This window comes from Heptranchias perlo, chromosome 2 (assembly GCF_035084215.1).
Source record: "Heptranchias perlo isolate sHepPer1 chromosome 2, sHepPer1.hap1, whole genome shotgun sequence".
Classification (NCBI taxonomy): Eukaryota; Metazoa; Chordata; class Chondrichthyes; order Hexanchiformes; family Hexanchidae; genus Heptranchias; species Heptranchias perlo.
Window position 1 is genome coordinate 105,830,327 of NC_090326.1, and position 16,684 is coordinate 105,847,010.

General features: G+C 42.4%; 1 long non-coding RNA gene across 1 annotated transcript; it reads left to right on the forward strand.

Moving 5' to 3' along the window:
* The first annotated feature begins 1,809 nt into the window (after positions 1-1,809).
* LOC137334148 (uncharacterized) lies at positions 1,810-12,504 on the forward strand. The gene is made up of 3 exons (XR_010966081.1): positions 1,810-1,918; positions 10,412-10,569; positions 11,205-12,504. It is a non-coding gene; the product is annotated as an uncharacterized lncRNA (long non-coding RNA).
* Positions 12,505-16,684: the final 4,180 nt, after the last annotated feature.

A 16,684-nucleotide genomic window follows, 5' to 3' on the forward strand; every position in this document is an offset into this window, starting at 1 on the left:
GGTAAAGAAGTTTCTCCTGAATTCCCTATTGGATTTATTAGCGACTGTTTTATATTTATGACCTCTAGTTTTGAACTCCCCCACAAGTGGAAACTTTTTCTCTATGTCTATCCTATCAAACCCTTTCATTATCTTAAAGACCTCTATCAGGTCACCCCTCAGCCTTCTCTTTTCTAGAGAAAAGTGTCCCAGCCTGTTTAGCCTTTCTGGATGACAATGAGCAAAAGAGAGATAGATTCAAGGCCCAATCAAATGGCGTCCACTGGACTCAGTCTGCCCGAGGCTGCCGCCTGTTAAGACAGCAGCACATGCTCGCATCTGGTTTCCCTCCTCAGGAGGCTCTCTTCTCATGACAACTATGCCAGTGACACATAGGAAGTGACATCAGGCTGTCCAGGCACAAGCTCCAAAGAGGCAACCAGCAGTGGTCCCCTCCCAGGAGCAAGCTGCCATGAGAAGAAGGTCACTTCAGTCTCATGACCCTTTGGTAAATAAAAATAAAGAAATGTTTGCCCTGTTGGCCCATTTTTAATTTTGTCCTTTCTCTATGTTTCTTTCAGTCCTTTTCATTGTAACGTTACTCTTTTTATAATCATTCTTTTTACTTCTACCTATTTCAATCCTGTTTTTCAATTTTAAAACCCATTTGCTTACTTTGTTTTCTGGTTTTTTGCTCCCACCATCCATTTGGAGGTGGGAACAAATATCAAAAAATTGCCATTTGATTGCTTAAAAATCTATTCCAAAGACTGTTTTCTCAGCCAACCAAATAGAAAAGACCTAAAATTTGATATCATCAGGTCAATTTTTGACAAAATCTCCTACATTGAAATAGGAAGGGACTGTAAGTATACATGGTGGCATTATCCAGCGTGCATTGGGACAAGTAAACTTGTTAATAGTTTCTTTAAAAATTTGAATAAGAAGAATGTCTTTGCACCAAAATGTTTTTTTAAAGAATCGATTACAAGAATTATCATTAAGAATAATATCCTTTTTGTTTCATTTTTTTTTGTTTGTATTTGAATAATTTCATCAAACAGTGAGTACTGATAATCTTGTTATGATCGGGAATGCACTGCCTGAAATGCTGGTGGAAGCAGATTCAATAGTAACTTTCAAAAGGGAATTGGATAAATACTTGAAAAGGAAAAAATTGCAGGGCAATGGGGAAAGAGCAGGGGAATGGGACTAATTGGATAGCTCTTTCAAAGGGCCAGCACAGGCACGATGGGTCGAATGGCCTCCTTCTGTGATGTAAGATTCGAAGATTCTATTGTCTGGATGATAATTGTCTTGGTAGATTTTCTGGGATCATGCCATTAATCTCAGTAACTCCTGTGCTAGTTTTTCATTGATTTCATTCACACTCACAGTTTTGACAAGATTATTTTAAAGCAGTCCAAAAATTGAGATCGAAAGAAGAAAATGACATTAAAATTAATCATAATTAAGGCCACTTACTAGCCGTTTTCATGAAAAATTGACTCTCGTCATACAATTGCTAAAACACTGGTTAAAAATAACTCATAATAAGATGGGAATTGACTCATTCTGTAACCATAAATCAATGGGCCGAATGAATCCAATCCCCAAATTACCAGGAAATATCCTGGAAAAATCCCAGAATCAGTGGCCCAGATCATAATTCTTTATAACAGTTTGATTTTTCAATGGAGTATTAACAATGGCCCAGAAATTGCTGGAGTGGGGCACTATGAATTGGATTTTTTATCTCATTCTTTCAGGTTGTATCATCTTTGCACAAAAATTGCTGGAAATGTGAATTCTTAATGGCATGGCAACGACAATGGGGCATCTGGGACCTCACCATCGTCGGGTCCAATGGTCTATCTCCTTAACCAATGAAATTTAAGGATAGAGAAAGAAACAGAGCGAACAATGGAGAAGGAAATGGGTGAGTTAGAGTCAAATTAGATAAAGAAAGAGAAATAAAGGGCCCAATAATAACACAGAGGTGGGATCTGAGCGGGGTGGGGGTGATAGTGGACCACAAACGTGCAATATTGTGGGATGCATGGGAACGTCCGATTTCAACAGGGATGCCTCAATTTAATTTTATTTCCGGGTTTCGCGTCTCCACTGTGAGTGAGTGGGCGTGATGTGGACCACATGATGTGATTTCACCTCGACTATTTAAAGGGCCACTTCACAGATGCAATGCTGGAGGAGGTTTGGAGTTCTGTGGATTGTGTTGTCTGGCGTTCAAGTTGAGAGATGGAATCAAGGAGTGAAAAGGTTGCGGCCACATACAATGACATTTCCCTAGACATACTGCTGGGTGCAGTAAGGGTGAGGAAGGAGGTCCTCTTCCCTAACAATAAGAAAAAAACTCTGCTCCCACAACAAAAAAGGTGTGGCTGGAGGTGGCCCAAGAGGTGAGCAGCAGGAATGTGATCACAAGGACTTGAATGCAGTGCAGTAAGCGTTTTAATGGCCTAACCAGGTCAGGAAAGGTGAGCAAGTTGCAGTTTCACCTACATCCTATAATGCATCCCCTCCCAACTCTGTCATGTCAAGCGTACTCCATTCACATCACTCCTCACACCAACTTAAGTTTTAGCAGCACCCATCGTTCCCTTTCTATGCACTTCCTCACCTCCTCCTTCCTCCTTCCAGTACTATGATGCACCCCAATTCAAGCTGCTTCCCCACAGAGAGGTAGGAGTGATGTGCCGCTGGCCTAGGAGAGGGATGATGGAGAAAGGGGCCATGGAAGTGGGAATTACATTCAAAGCGTTCCCATGTCTCATGTGTTTCCCCCCTCTCAACCAGTACCCGCAAATGCTGCCTCCTCTCCCAATGGTTCAGTCTGCCTCTGCACAGGTACAGGTGGAGCAGTCTTTGGTGGGGCCCTCACGGGCTCCAACACCCAGTGGTCATTGGCCAAGAGCATCTCAGCAGTCAGAGCAGGGATCAGAGCAGTCTGCCTCTACCTCTGCTGAAGCCACAGAGGTTGCACAATGTAGGAGCAGTAGGGAAAAGAAGAGAAAAGCTTCATAGTTCACCGAGGGTATGCACATTGGTGTTTATGTAAATGTTGTTTAATTCATTAATTTATTCATATAGAATGTATTCATTTGCACCACTTTCCCGTGTTGCCCATTCTTGCCTGGTGAGTAGCAAATCGGGTTTTCAGTTGCTTGGTGATGAATGTGAGGGCATGAATTGACTGAGACCAATTGGTGCATGTGCAATTGGTGGATGGTTGCTTCAGGACTGCTTTGTGTCAGTGGGGGTGGGTGGGGGGTGAGTGTGGGGAGGGGTCAGGGGATACGATAGTTACTTTGGTCCAGTATGAATGACTAATTGAACCTTCGAGCTATTAGGACATCCCTGGCATCCCGAGCAGCAATGTGAGCGGCTGGTCTGGCGTTGGGTACCCCATCTTCATCTTTCTCCTCCTCCTCTGCATTGGAATCCTCATTAGATGAAGAGTGCTGAGCGGCTTGTTCCTCCTCAACCTCTAGTCCTCGCTGCTGCACTACGTTGTGCAGAAATGCAGCACACCGTGATTATCCTAGACACCCTCGCTGGCGAGTACTGTAGGGCGACTCCAGACCTTTCCAGACACCTGAAGTGCACCTTGAGCATGCCGATGGCTTGCTCGATGACACATCTGGTTGTCATATGGCTACCATTATAGTGCGCTTGGGGTTCATTGGTGTGGTTCCTCAGAGGTGTCATCAGCCAGGTTTGAAGGGGGTATCCTTTTTCACCTGGCAGCCACCCCTTAAGGCTGGTTCCAGGTATGAACAGGTCGGGGATGTTGGACTGCCGCTGAATGAAAGCATCATGGCAGCTCCCAGGGAATCTGGTGCAGACCTGCAAGAACTTTTCCTTGTGGTTGCACACCAGCTGAACATTGATGGAATGAAATCCCTTGAGGTTGACCAATACTCCTGGTTGATCTGGTGGTGCTCGGATTGCCACGTGCGTGCAGTTGATGGCACCCTGAACTTAAGGGAAGCCAGCCAGAATTGTGAATCCAAGTGCCGCTCATTCTGGCTACTTTCATTACAGGGAAAGTTTAAATACTGCCCAGCCCAGGCAAACAATTCACCCGTCACCTGCCTTATGCACTTATGTGCAGCCAACTGGGAAACCCTCGATATGTCTTTGGTAACACCCTGGAAGGAACCAGAGGAAAAAAATTGAGGGCGGTGGTGACCTTCACAGCCTCTGGTAATGAGTCGCCACCAGGTCCACCTGGGAGCAGGTCTTCTGGGAGGCTGCAGATGTCTGCGCCCACCTGACATGACAATCTCAGCCTTCCTAAGCACTGCTCTTCTGAGAGGTCAAGGAAGCTAAGCCTCTGTCTGTACACCCTGTTACGTGGGTAGTGCCGCCTGCGAACTCGACCACTCTGTTGCTCCCTTCTCTGTTGTTCAACTGCAGCTCCTTCCACAACATAACCTTACTGCTGCTGATGCTGGTTGTCTTCCTTGTCCAAAGTCCAATCTAAAGCTGCCAGGGCACTACCCATTGTGATGTTCTCTGTGTGAACACCTCCAAACTGTACAAATAAGTCTCTTACTACAAGAACTCTCATCAAACTGTTTCCCAGAGAGAACTGAGAAAGCAACTGTGAGCACTGAGCCTTTATTCATATCGTGACTCCCGTCCTCCCCATGAAGTGCCACTCAATCTCGCCTCCGTTTTACTGACAAGTTTCCCGAACCCCGGGAAAACCGTGCAGGAGGTGTTAATTTCAAATTGCTGCCAAAATCTCATGAAAGGACTTTCATTTAAATATTATAATCACTGACCTGCCTCTCCAGAGTGGGTTACTCGGCTGCACTCAAACCCGTTGCGGTTAAATGGGAAGTAGCTGCATTTGTAGCGGGTTGGGGTCGGATTTTGGATTTTTGCCAATTTAACCCCCTCCCGACCCTCTCCCAGCCGTCCCCCAAAGAGAGAGAAAGAAAGATTGGATTAAGAGCGACAGATAAAAGAGATAGAAAGGAAAAGTAAGGAAAACATTTTAAAAATTAAAGTTTTAAATTTAAGATACCTCTCGGAACAATTTACCACCTGCAGGAGTGAGGCTCCACGGTTTCAATTGTTCCCTTTCGTAGAGATTGAGTTTCATGTCAGGACCATAAATCACGTGACTAACAGGGTCCTTGCGACATGAAATAACAGCCCTAAATGTCTTCAACATGATTCATTCGTATTTACAGTGCAAATCCAGCAGTTTCTTGAGACTCATGGGGAGGTTAACAGCGAGCTCCCGTTTTTACGAGGCTAACAGCGGAGAGGTGCAAATCATCCAGCAATTTGTGGCGATTCGGAACTCCTGGCGTATCTCTTCCTCGCCACAGATTGCTGGGTTTTTATGCACTAACAATGGCGGGCACTGTCAACTTGTTATTTTTCCAGCAATTTCTGGGAGAACAAGGTACTTCCTCTTAATATGTATAATTTTGTATGTTATGTAGGAAAATAACAACACAAAGCTGAAGGCAACCGGAATGAAGATAGATATCTCATTAATTTAACTTGGGTGGTTTCTGGGAGCACAGTAATACTTAAAAAAAATACTACCAGAGTATCAACAGGCATATCACATGTTTTCAATAGATTAATGCTTTTTATAACACTACTTGTTCAGTGAATGTAACTCTGCATTTTAACTTATGCATACATGGGCTGAGACCTTGGTGACAACACTGTCTGGGAGAGAGTTCCATAAATAGGCAAAGTGGTCATGAAACATATATTGATGATATTCAGTAACGACTTATTGGACTTATTCAGAATATTGAATTGCAAACAGTCTTGTGTTTTGAAATGAAAATGAAGGTTTAGAGCTGAATTGATTGCAACTTTATGGTACTAGTCATGTAATGTGAAGCAAGCCATCCTCAAAAGTTTATTGGTCTAAAAGACTTTTCACTGTACCTGCTGAACGAGGCTATAGTATCCAATCATTGAATGGATATAAAAGATAGAGGAGCTTTCTTTTGGATTCTCATTATTCTGCCAACCCTTCCAGACATTGCTGCTACATGTTTTCCCCAGCACAGTTAAGATCTTGTCTTTTAGATGGATCGACCCTGTAAAACATCATCACCAATACTAGAAATAATAGGTCACATTTGGGTTTTCTTGAAGTTGTATTTTCAGCACAATTACTGAGCTGAGCCAAGGAGTTGTATTCTTACAGCTCACAGACAAGTGGGTAACATTACTATTAATGCTTGACTGAATGATTGACTTGTTCTTCTTGACATTGAAAATAAAAGGCTTACCCACTCTCCAATTCAGTTTATATCGATAAAGCCGACTTTACAAATGCACACACCCAGTGCAGAGCTTCGCCTGCTGGGAATGCGGATTGGGAAGCCATGAGCACAGCACCCGTGATTTTCCATCTATTAATCGGAGAAGCGCGCTCGCAATTTCTTGGTATTTGCCGCTGGTGGGTGAGACTCCCAGCTGGAAGCAAGTGTTCAAAAGATTGGCCCTTATTTGTGATAATATATTTGCCTCTTGCCTTTTAGATGGATCCACCCTGTACAACATCACCACCAATACTAGAAATAATAGGTCACATTTGGGTTTTCTCAAGGTTGTATTTTCAGCACAATTACTGACTAGATATATGATTAGAGACCGGCATTACTATGGCATGTACTTATAGCAATGTCTTCTTAATTTATATTGTTATACTTCTCTTCCACATTCCAACTGCAGAACAGTAGCAAAATAGTTATTTTAAGATCTCTGGGAAAGGAAGGAACAGGTATAGTGTAAACAGAACAAATTGAAGAAATTAAATGTGCCCCATGTCCTGTTTAATTTATTAATGCCTCATTTCCAATGCTGTCTACAATGGCTGACAATAACAATATGATTCAGTAACTGATAGACTGACTGCCATATCTATTTTAGGCATTGGAAAAAGCACTTCCAGAGTTAGATATTTTTCACTATTTTCTCTCCTAAAAACACTGCCTCATGCTGGGACACAGTTCCTAGGCACCCTCTATTACCCTAATTAAATTGTTATTCTTAATGTATGAACAGTGAGCATGGCAAGTTATTTGACTATGGAGGGCAATAACACTGATCCCAATGCTGTGCTCATTCAATGGTGACATCCACGTTTTCCAGTGGGAGTCACTGGCGAGTGATCAGAAACAGAAATAAGCCTGATTTTTCCCATCACAACACTGAGGCCAATTGCAGCAGCCCTGCCACTGCCCTGGCTGAGATTGAAGCCTTGAATTTAACCCAGCCTGCCGGGCGGGAATGGTGTGGGTGTGGGTTAAAATGGCAGCCGGGTTGATTGTGTTCCCACGGCATTCCAGCCCCTCACCATTTTAACTGCCGGGATTCCGGCAGCATGGAGGCCACTCGCCGTAGGCAGACAGGGGCCAAATTAAAATGTGAAAGTCGCAGCCCGATGACTGCCTGAAAACTGTGGGAGATCTGCACAGTGCTAAACTCGCCAGCGAAACCTGGCAGGAGGCAGCAGAGTGGTTAATAGAGGTCAAGGTAAGTATAGCTTTTTAATATTTGTGAGGACTCCTTGTGAATGTTCCTTAGGGCCCCACAAGGAATCCTTGGGCCTTCCAGGGACGGCCTTCCCCCTCCCTCTCATCACTGGTTGCAGTGGAGACCCCTCTCCCAGCACTAACTTTATGCCGGGGACCTGATGTAACGCCCATCGGCTTCAGGTGGGAGACAGTGCAGACATAGTTAAATGATTTTATTTTATATTCACAAGCTTTCGGAGGCTTCCTCCTTCGTCAGGTGAACGATGTGAAAAAGAGAATTAGGTGCCTGACGAAGGAGGAAGCCTCCGAAAGCTTGTGAATTTAAAATAAAATTGCTGGACTATAACTTGGTGTTGTAAAATTGTTTACAATTGTCAACCCCAGTCCATCACCGGCATCTCCACATCATAGTTAAATGAGGCCTGGGAGTTAAAATGGTCTGGGCCTCACGCCCAGGAGCCTGAGGGGGACTCCAGCTCATTCCGCACCCCACCTGTCCCAAACCCGCCCCAGGTTAAAATCAGGGCTCAACCAACTCAGCACAGATCAGGGATTAAACCTAAGAATTTCCAGGTCTTTTTGACCCGGTTCCACTGAGGCATTGGGCTAGAATTTGCATGCAGCAGGGCATCTAAAACGTCTGCCACTAGATAGACTTGCCCCTGCAGCCTTCAGTTCAAAACATTTTTGCTCACAAAGTTGCTGAAAGTGTGAGCTGTTAATGGCACAGCGAGGGAAACAGGGCATCTGGGGCCTGAGTGAACAAGGTAAGCAACAGCATATCTCCTTAACCAATGAGATTTAAGGATTGGGAAATAAACACAGGAAGGACCGAGAAGGAGGGTGAATTAAAGAGGGTGTCAAATCAGGTATAGAAAGAAAAATAATGAGAGGGAAAGAAAGTTTGGATTAAGAGAGAGAAAAAAGAGACAGAAAGGAAAAGTAGGAAAAATAAAATTAAAATTTTAAATTTGACATTTTTAAAATCTCCCTGAAAAATTCAAGACCTGAAGGAATGAGACTCCACACTTGTAATAGTTAATTTTTGGTGCCAGAGAAATTGATTGGCAGTCAATAACACTGGTCATGTAGTTAAAAGGGTACTTATGCTTGTAATGACCAGACTTACACAGAAAGTTTTTGTGGCGAATTTAATGGGCAATTAATGGGCAAATGTAGTAAGTTCCTAAAAAAAAATGGGGAGACTAAGGGCGAGATGCCGTTTTCATGAAGCTAACGGTGGAATGGCACAACTCGGACTGCAACTTTTGGATATTCATATTTAACCGCCCATCCACTCCTCGCCTCAAGTTGCTGTACCATTTATCCATAAATAATGATGAGTGCCATTAGCCTTGCCATTATTTTGACAGCAAATTCTGGCCCATTATGTTTGGAAACTGAGACATTGAGGCCTTTTTTAAAAATTTCAACCCCCACCGACAGTTTTTGGAAGGGAGTTTACTTAGGATCATGGTTGGACACATGCTTAGGAACATTTCTTGCACCTAATTCTCTTTTTCCAAACAATAATAGTCTTTGCAGATAAAATTTATATTCTAAATGAAAATCCTAATCAAATATTGTAATTATTCTTGCTAGATATAAGTCCTGATTTAACGGGGAAGTCCAATTTCTGGTGACCCAGGGGTACATCTGATCCTTGCCTGTCTAGTAGTCTGTATGCTTTTGTCTTCTCTGGTGGTCTTGGTATTCTGGGTAGTGCTGGAGCAGTGGTGGAAGTAGATTGGTAGTAATTAAATCTCTGGCAGTTTAGTGAGGGAGGTTAATGTATCTGTATTTGTTGGGGGGGGTCCAAGGAAGATCACACATGACCGTACATTATTGGATTGGTCTTCAGCTTTATGAGCAAATGAAAATAGGGTCTCCAAAGCTTAAACTAAAGCAGATCAGAATTATTTTCCTCATACACTGAGTAATATTTTTTAAACAGATGGACTTGCATCTTTTTTTTAATTTGTTCATGGGATGTGGGTGTCGCTGGTGAGGCCGGCATTTATTACCCATTCCTAATTGCCCTTGAGAAGGTGGTGGTGAGCCGCCTTCTTGAATCGCTGCAGTCCATGTGGTGAAGGTTCTCCCACAGTGCTGTTAGGAAGGGAATTCCAGGATTTTGACCCAGAGACGATGAAGGAACGGCAATATATTTCCAAGTCTGCCTCTGGTATGTCTTCTGTGAGTATTTTAGAAAGCTAAGTCAAGTTTTTGTACAAATTACCTATACTTTACAGTGCTTTTTCAATATCTGAATTAATTATAAACATTGAAAACAACTTTTGCAGTAGAATAAAGAGGTAGTTTTATAAAGTTTACTAGATGGGAGTGCAGGTCAGAGATAGGAGTATAACAGTAATAATGTTGATTCTGCAGCCTGTGCTCCTATCCATCATGAAGCCTCACTAAATTACCCCTTAAATGTACAGACAAACATAATGAGGTAGAGTTTCTGCTTTGGGCGCAATCGGGAAATTGCACCTAAAAAGCACCCGAAATTGCGCTGGTTAGGTTATGGATCAAGCTTCTGCTAAAATGAATTTGCATAATCACAAATGTAAGATCTTCCATGAACCAGCACAATCGGGCAGCGTATTAGAATTTAATCATACATTTTTTTGATGTATGTAAGAGTGGTAACCTGCTGCAGTTTTAGTAATACAGCTGAAAATGGGTTTATCACAAATAATAAGCATTTTTAATAAGAGTGTCTGGTCTTCCACCTGTGAGTAACCTGATTTAAAATCACTGAAATGACTTAAAAAAATGTATGCTGAACCATTTACTAGTTTCATTGTTGTACACTAGTCAATTTCTTAGTAAATTAAATATTTTTTGATATGTAATTACTTTTAAAACATGCCTACTAGTGCCTGTGCACCTAAGAAAATGAATGCAATTTGAAGAGCCTTCCCTACCCAGCACAATTGGGGGAAATTCGCAATGTCGACCTGAAGGCGTGGCCAGTCTTGTGGGCGGGGTCTGATCCTGGCGGATTGAATCTTAAAAGATCGCAGAACACCTTAAAGTAAGTGGTTTTGGGTGTAACTCATTTACGTTTAAAAATCCCCGATCTTTTGGGCTGATTTGGCTGATTCTGCCCGGATTGTGTTGATATTATTGACGTAAATGAGTGGAATCTCTACCCCAGTGATTGTTGTTAGAAAGTTGTACTTTATGTAGCATGCTAAGTATGATTTTTATCAAAGGAGTGATTCTGCACTCCTGTTAGGGAGCTTTAGTCACAGGGTGCTCATGTTGGACGTTCATTCTCCAACCTACGCTCCCTGCAAGTGATGCTCCCCACCAGGAGTATGGGATCACAGATCACCCTTTCAAACGTCTTCATTTTGTTCAATACAGTCGATATATAGCTACTTCATAATGTATACTGCATAATCTGTGAGTTTCTTCATTAGGCAAAAGGGCCTTTATTTATACAAAATACAATAAGGCAAATGAGCTGATCTTCCGTAAGTTTCCAAAGCAACAAAACATTGAAAACCTAAGAGTTTTGCAGCATGCAAAAGGAAACACATAATGGCTACAAGAAGTGTTAAAAGAGGTGTTCCTGTCTTTGTTTGCAAGGCCTTTGCAAGTTAATTTATAGTGTTCAGTGTCAATAGGTAGGCAAATTACAGATTGTTTACAATTTCTTTCTAGGTGGTGCGTACATGGAGAAAGATTGGGGAGGTGCCAATTAAACAGATTTGCTCACACGCACATGTGCTGGGATTTGGATTATGAGAACTGGCAGAGAAGCAAATGTCTTTGGAGAGTGTCCTTCAGGCATATGTATAGAATACTAGCAAAAAGACAGATGTGAAATGGAAAGAAATAATTTCAAGATCTTTTCAAGATATAGATATTTATTCTGTTTTATTCAACGTTGCTTGCACAATTGAACTGTATTGTGCCCAGGGCATAATACCACATGTTAAATGTTGTGTTTAAAGTGAGGAGGATAAAAGCCAAGACAGATAGCCCCCGTTGAGTCACATTGAGTCTACAGCACAGAAACAGGCAAGTGGACCCAACTGGCCTATGCCGGAGTTTATGTTCCACATGAGCCTCCTTCCACCCCTCTTCATCTAACCCTATCAGCATCCCTTTTTGTTCCTTTCTCTCTCGTGCTTATTTAGCTTTCCTGTAAATGCAGCTATGCTATTTGCCTCCTCTACTCCTTGTGGTAGCGTGTTCCACATTCTTACCACTCTTTGGGTGAAGAAATTTCTCCTGAATTCCCTATTGGATTTATTAGTGACTATCTTATATTTATGGCCCCTAGTTCTGGTCTCCCCCACAAGTGGAAACATCTTCTCTATGTCTACCCTATCAAACCCTTTCATAATCTTAAAGACCTCTATCGGGTCATCCCTCAATCTTATCTTTTCTAGAGAAAAGATCCTCAACCTGCTCAATCTTCCCTGATAAGTATAATCTTTTAGTTCTGGTATCATCCATGTGAATCATTTTTGCACCTTCTCTTATGCCTCTATATCCTTTTTATAAAATATACCAGAACTGTTCATAACACTCCAAGTGTGGTCTAACCAAGGTTCTGTACAAATTTAACATAACTTCTCTGCTTTTCAGTTCTATCCCTTTAGAAATGAACCCAAGTGCGTGGTTTGCTTTTTTTATGGCCTTATTAAGCTGCGTTGCTAATTTTAGTGATTTGTGTATCTGTACCCCGAGATCCCTTTGCTCCTCTATCCCGTTTAGACTCTTATTATCCAATCAGTATGTGGCCCCCTTAATCTTCCTACCAAAATGTAATACCTCACACTTGTCTATATTGAAATTAATTTGCCAATTACACACCCATTCTATAAGTTTATTAATATCTTCTTGTATTTTGACACATTCTTCCTTTGTATTAACTACACCCCCCAATTTGGTGTCGCTTGCAAATTTTGATAATGTACTTCCAATTCCCAAGTCCAAATCGTTAATGTAAATTGTGAACAAATCTGTACTCGCATGTGTATTGATGCAAAACATACGTGTACCAAGTAAACTAAGTTATTTAAATAAAATGAAATTATTGGTGTTCTTCCAGGAAGACTGGTATTTTCTACCTTTTTGATAGAGGGTCAGGCAAAAAGAAGCCAAGATCAGGATCCAGATAAATGATCAAGTAAAATAGTGCTCCGCTTCACTGTACTAGAACATACTCACCTCGATAGTCTAGTTTCAAGAATGGAACTACAGAGAAAGAGGTAATCATTTGAAGTAGCTAGCAGCAACCAAACAACAGAGCTGAGTTACAGCAGTGATTGATGGCATTCACTTCACAGTTAACTACCTGAGACTCAAGTTGGTAACACTGATGTTATTTAAGAGAATTGATCAAATTGAACATATCTCCTTGGCTACTTCACCGATATGAAATTGCAAGAATATTAATAGACTTCAATTGATGTTGATTACTTTACAACAATGACAAATTGTGCTTAAAGTAACTTCTTGAACTTATATATTTTCGCTGGCCTGTCCCACTCCCTTTTGGAAGGTATTAAGAGCAGCTATTAAGAAACCGCAGAAGGATGGGATCAGTCTAGATATAATTAAATAAATTATATACAAACACCTAACATTATCCTTAAATTTTCTTTCAAGAGCTTCATACACACACAATGGCTGACAGTAACAAGAAAAACTGTGAGAGTAAATTTGGGGGCGATTTTCACTCCGCGAGCAGGAACGGGACATCTGCACTGTTAAAATCATCCCCAAAAATCTACATCCCCATTTGCCATCTTAACTGGGCCCTTTTCTTAAATGGGAGCCTCATTAATACATGCATATCGGGGTCCTATGTTGGCATTAGGACCCCGATGGCATTTTAACCGCCAACCGCCCACTATAGTTGCCCTGTTCAGTAACACCTGTTGGGAAATGAGTGCAGTCTCTAAAAAGTAAGTTTGAAACTTATGTTTATGGGGCCTGGAGGAACAGGAGTGCTCCTCTGGGCCCACACAAAATGTCCCTCCTTCCTACCCACGAGACAGTACTGAACTCTCCCTCCCCACCCCTCACACGTACCTGCATGCCGGCAGGCGTCCTCTGGGCAGCCCAATCTTTGCCAGCTGGCAGCCAACGAGCTGTCACTTTATGCCCGTTTTGGGTAGACAGTTGGCCGACGGAATGTAAGTGAAGCCCTGAATTAAAATAACCCGCACCTCAAATTGGTGCCATTGAGGCAGATGTGACACTCACCCCTTGTCCAAAACCCCCTCCCTGTTACAATCCTTCCTCATGTCCCCAAATCTATTTCAGGCATTATTGAAAACTGCATTAGACATTCATTTGACATTTTTATAACCATAGAACCATAGAAAGGATACAGCACAGAAGGGGGCCATTCGGCCCATCGTGTCCACGCCGGCTCGAAGAACAACCAGGTGCCCATTCTAATCCCACCTTCCAGCACCCGGTCCGTAGCCCTGCAGCTTACTGCACTTTAGGTGCAGGTCCAGGTACTTTTCAAAAGAGTTGAGGGTCCCTGCCTCTACCACCAATTTGGGCAGCGAATTCCATACACCCACCACCCTCTGAGTAAAAAAGTTTTTCCTCATGTCCCCCTCTAATCCTTCCGCCAATCAGCTTAAATCCATGCTCTCTAGTTCTTTAACTCTCTGCTAGGGGTAACAGGTACTTCCTGTCTACTCTATCTGGGCCCCTCATAATATTGTACACCTCAATCAAGTCACCCCTCAGCCTCCTCTACTCCGAGGAAAACAACCCCAGCCTATCTAATCTCTCCTCGTAGCGGCAACATTCTTGTAAATCTTCTCTGCACTCTCTCCAGAGCAATTACGTCCTTCCTGTAATGTGGTGACCAGAACTGCGCACCATACTCCAGCTGTGGCCTTACCAGCATTTTATACAGTTCCATCATTACATCCCTGCTTTTGTATTCTATACCTCGGCTAATAAAGGAGAGCATTCCGTATGCCTTCTTCACAACCTTATCTACCTGTACTGCCACCTTCAGGGACCTGTGCACATACACTCCAAGGTCTCTCACTTCCTCTACCCCTCTCAATATATTCCCGTTTACTGCATATTCCCTTTTACTGTTTGCCTTCCCTCAGTGCATTACCTCACACTTCTCCGGGTTGAACTCCATTTGCCACTTTTCCGCCCACTCCACCAACCCATTGATATCTTCTTGGAGTCTACAGCTATCCTCTTCACTATCAACTACATGGCCAATTTTTGTGTCATCTGCAAATTTGCCAATCATGCCCCCTACATTCAAGTCCAAATCATTAATATATACCACAAACAGCAAGGGACTCAACACTGAGCCCTATGGCACACCACTGGAAACGGGTTTCCATTCGCAAAGACATCAATCGACTTTTACCCTTTGTTTCCTGTTACTGAGCCAATTTTGGATCCAATTTGTCATATTTCCCTGTATTCCATGGGCTTTTACCTTTCTGACCAGTCTGCCATGTGGGAACTTGTCAAATGCCTTACTAAAATCCATGTAGACTACATCCACTGCACTACCCTCATCAATCCTCCATGTCACTTCCTCAAAGAATTCAATCAGATTTGTAAGGCATGACTTTCCCTGAACAAATCCATGCTGACTATCCCTGATTAAACCATGCCTTTCCAAGTGACAGTTTATCCTATCTCTCAGTATTAATTCTAATAGTTTGCCCACCACCGAGGTAAGACAGACCGGCCTATAATTGTTCGGCCTTTCCCTCATGTCCTTTTTAAACAATGGTACTATGTTTGCAGTCTTCCAGTCCTCCGGTACTTCCCCTGTATCTAGTGAGGATTGGAAAATGATCATCAGAGTATCCGCTATTTCCTCCCTGGCTTCCTTCAATAGCCTGGGAAACAATCCATCCAGCCCTGGTAACTTATCAACTTTCATGGATTCCAGTCCCTCTAGTACTTTCTCTCTCGTTATGTTTACTTTATCCAATATTTCACACCTCTCCTCTTTACCGACTACATCCGGATCATCCCTTTCCTTTGTGAATACGGAGACAAAATATTCATTTAAAACCCTACCCACATCCTCTGCTTCTACACATCCCTAATAGGTCCCACCTTTTCCTTAGCTATCCTTTTGTTCTTAATATACTGATAAAACATCTTTGGGTTTTCTTTATTCTTACTAGCTAATATTTTTTCATACTCTCTCTTTGCTTTCCTTGTTTCCTTTTTTCTGTCATCCCTGTACTTCCTATACTCCTCTGTGACAGTCATAAGCTTTCTTTTTCTGCTTTATCTTGCCCCATATACTTCTAGACAACCAGGGGGCTCTAAATTTGGCAGTGCCACCCTTTTTCTTTGAGGGGACGTGTCTGCATTGTACCCGTAGAATTTCACTTTTTAGTGCCTCCCACTGGCTTGCCACTGATTTCTCCTCAAGTAGTTGTGTCCAGTCCACTTCTGCCAAATCACCTTAGTTCTGTAAAATTTGCCTTCCCCCAATTTAAAGCGTTTACTCCTGATTTATCTCTGTCCTTTTCCATAATAATGCTAAAACTAACTGAATTGTGGTCACTATCCCTAATATGGTCACCCATTGTCACTTCACCCACTTGCCCATCTTCATTTCCCAGGACTGAATCTAGAATTGCATCCCCTATTGTTGGGCTTGTCACATACTGGCTAAAAAAGTTCTCCTGGACACCAATCAAGAATTTTGCATCCTCTGTGCCCCCCATACTGTTTGAATCCCAGTTGATGTTTGGGTAGTTGAAGTCCCCTACTATTATTGCCCTCTTATTTTTGCACTCAGAAATTTGCCTACATATTTGTTCTTCTATCTCACTTTCGCTGCTGGGGGGTCTATAGTACATTCCTAGTAATGTGACTGCCCCTTTTCTATTTCTTAGCTCAACCCATATGGCCTCGATTGATGATCCATTTAGCATATCATCCCTTCTCACAACTGTATTTGATTCTTTAACCAATAATGCTACCCCCCCCTCCTTTTTTATCACCCACTCTATCCTGCCTGAAAACTCTATATCCAGGGATATTGAGCTGCCAATCATCCCCCTCTTTAAGCCAGGTTTCCATTATAGCAATAATATCATGCTGCCATGTGTCTATCTGTGCCCTTAGTTCATCTACTTTGCTTGTAATACTCCTTGAATTGA